Here is a 3,130-nt window from a genome sequence, read left to right as displayed (position 1 = left end):
AAAAAATAGAGCTGAAATCTGATTCCTCCCAAGGTTAAGAGAACAATTGGTTGGGCTGATACTGTTACTATTTAGCAGTTAAAATTTGAGTATCCTGTAAACAGCAATGAATGGGAGAAGTGGGCAGGGATAATGGGGAGCTGTACCCCTCTCTCCTTTTTGCCTGGCTTATTGGAAAGAGGAGTGGGTTAGAACTTTGTTTTTCTCAGCCCCTCACCTAAGCCTCACAACTACCATTTCTTACCCAGTTGGGTCCTTATTGGTCCTTTCATACTAGAATGTCTTATCAGGACACACACTGAACTCCCCACCTTCCTACCTTCATGGCCTCTAAGGGGCATCTGGCAGACCCAGCCCAGGTACCTCCTGGCAGCCCCTGTTCTGCCAAGGCTCAGAATCAGAGATGAATGACAAGTCATCTGTGGGTTCCCATGCACCCCAGGTCTAGAGTTCCTCATAGTCTCCACCCCCATGTTGCTTGGGGGCTATGGCCCCACCCCCAAGGAAGGCTTCCAGTTCATCAGTCTCATTCTTCTCCTTGTTCCTCTTCTTCTTCCTTTTCTTCTCATCCTTTCCTTCTTCTTGTCCTTGACGTTTTTGTGCTTGCTTTTCTTTTTTGCAGCCTTTTCTTCCTCCTCTTTGCTTTTCTTCTCCTTAGAGGGGGGTTTGCTTTCCTTATCTTCATCACTGCTTTCTTTAGGCCCAGTCTCTGCCAGGCCCAAACTAAAGTGATTGGAGTCATTTTTCATTTTAAAGGAGTGAATTGTAAGCTTAATGGGTTGGGGGAGCTTTGCAGGAGGAATGTCTTCATCTGTAACATCTGAGAGGTCCTCTCTCATTGGAAACTTCCACTTTCTTCTGAGTATCAGACTCTTCACTCTCAAAATCAGGATCATCCATGACAAAGGATAGCATTTGAGCAGCAATGGGTCCCTCTGGATCACTCTCTGAGGACTCTCGTTTCTCATCTTTCCCCCTCTCTGAATTTAGAAGTGGAATCCTTGTTCCAAGAAACAGTTTTGGGTGCCTGGGCATCAGTGCCAAGTAGGGCTTCAGAAGTAGGTTTCGAACTACTGCACTTTTCAGGTCCTGAATGAGTAGGTAAACTAACTTGAAGTTTAAGGTCAGTGGCTTTGGTGGAAGTTGCTTCACTTTGTGGTTTCAAGGAATTTCTGGAAGACCATTTTGTTTCAGGTTCCAAATTCTCTTGGGTGATCAGACCAGTGACTTGAGGGCAATCTGACACCTCATCAGCTTCATCCTCACTGGAAAGGATTATGTTTCTACTTGGGATGGGGCCTGCTGGTAAGGAGGACTTACAGGATGGCTTGTTTTCAAGGTCCAGGTCATCTTGAAAATCAGCTACCATGGGGTTTCCCCCAGTGGCTTCCCCATCACTGTCACTTTCATGTTCAACTTTTGTTTTGATTTTCTTCTCATCCTTCAGATTTGTATCTTCTAGGAAGCTCCTATCCAGGCTGTCTTCAGGAACAAAATCTTCAACACTCTGGATTTTTGCTGGTGTCTACAGAGGGGGTAGGCTCAGGAGGTGAAGGAGTAGCCTCTGAAGCTGATGAAGTTCCAAAAAGCCTTGAAATGATGCTTCGACACCGGGGCTGAGGTTGGGGTGGGGCTGGAGTTGGTGGGCCTGAAGATATGGCAATAGTAGCTGGAGATGTCTGGGTTTGTGCATCTGATGGGGGCACAGGGGACATGGAAGGTGGAAGGGAAGTGCAGGGAGCAGAATTTTCAAGAAGCTGTTGAGGAGTTGGCTGAGGTGTGCTGGGGCTGGAGCTCCCTGTGGATGTTGTGCTGGGAGGCATGATGGGTGACTGGGAACCAGAAGATGGACTCTGTCCATTGGCTGTTAATGGAGATGCATGTCCTCAACTTCTTGCCTCCATCATCTCCAGAAAAATTTCGTAGTTTTGGTCTTCAGTCTCTTGCTGCACTGACAGCTCTTCCAATGTGGCATCGATGTCTAGCTGACTTGTCTCTAGCTGCCATAGCAATGTCTCTCTCTGCAGTTGTAAGAATGGAATATTGAAGAATTTATGCAGGTACTTTAGGTCAAAGCTGTTCTTCATGGAGGATTCAGCATATCGAAAGTAAGAGGAACCTGGGGGTCTATTGAGGTTATCAATAAATTCCTGCACGTCATCAGGCAGGATGACTTGGTGTTCCCCCATATTTCTGTAGTTCCCCAACACACACACAGGGACGTGGGTCGGCACTTTGGGAAGTTCCTGAAGTATGTAGTTGAAGGTCCATTGCTTTGTGATATCAAACATCATGACTACCCCATTACAGTTCTTATATACATCCAGGAACTCAGAATCCAAAGCCATCTCTGATTCTGCCTCCTGAGGATCATTTTCCAGTTTCAAACCATCTCCTTGTTTTTGTTTTTGTTTTTGTACTTTCGCTTGTCTACTACATCCCAGACTTCAACCTTTACAATGTCATCAGTGGTTTTATAATTCCAGTGGATACTGGTGACTTGTATCTCTTGTGTAGGTATATATTCCTCCACAAACTTCTTTCCTTGGAGTCTGTGCCAGAGGGTGGTTTTTCCTGTGTTTTTGTCTCCTTGGATCACTATTTTCATGTTGTACTGCATGCCTTTGGCGAACCTCCTCTGCAGCGCCTGGTTCATGGACTGCAGCCCCACGGGGATGTTCTTGTCCCGGCCTGGGGCTTGGTCCAAGCGGACCAGCTTCTTGAGAACGGAGAACATCTTTCTCCCCTGCCTGGCTCAGCACCGCCCTCCCTACAGTGGCCCCGCGGGGTTCAGGGGGCTCCCCCCGCAGGCTCCAGGAGGGCGCATGGGTGGGGGCATGCCCGGGGAGGGGGCAGGGAGGGCAAGGCTGGGAGCAGGCGGGGCAGAGTGGCAGCCTCCCAGGGCGGAGGAAGGAGCAGCGCGGGTCTTTGGGCTATCTGCGGCGTGGCCTGGGCTGGCCCGACCCGGCCTCGCTGCCTCTGGGGCTTCAGCCGAACCACTCCGGGGCACTCACAGGACACGGCCCAGTGGCCTGCGGCAGGGTGGCCGCCTGCTCCCCTGGCCATCTAAGTGTCAAAATTCTTGAGTTATTAGAGTCTTTCTCCCAAGTGGGGTTAAAGCCAGTTATAT

At 49.1% G+C, this 3,130-nt stretch overlaps 1 pseudogene; it reads right to left on the bottom strand.

Annotated features, from left to right (window-relative positions):
* Positions 1 to 427: 427 nt before the first annotated feature.
* LOC141491907 (rab-like protein 6 pseudogene) lies at positions 428 to 2,737 on the bottom strand (annotated as a pseudogene).
* Between the last annotated feature and the right edge of the window lie 393 nt (positions 2,738 to 3,130).

The sequence above is a fragment of the Macrotis lagotis genome, chromosome 6, assembly GCF_037893015.1.
Source record: "Macrotis lagotis isolate mMagLag1 chromosome 6, bilby.v1.9.chrom.fasta, whole genome shotgun sequence".
NCBI lineage: Eukaryota > Metazoa > Chordata > Mammalia > Peramelemorphia > Peramelidae > Macrotis > Macrotis lagotis.
This window is presented reverse-complemented; position numbering and strand designations above follow the sequence as displayed.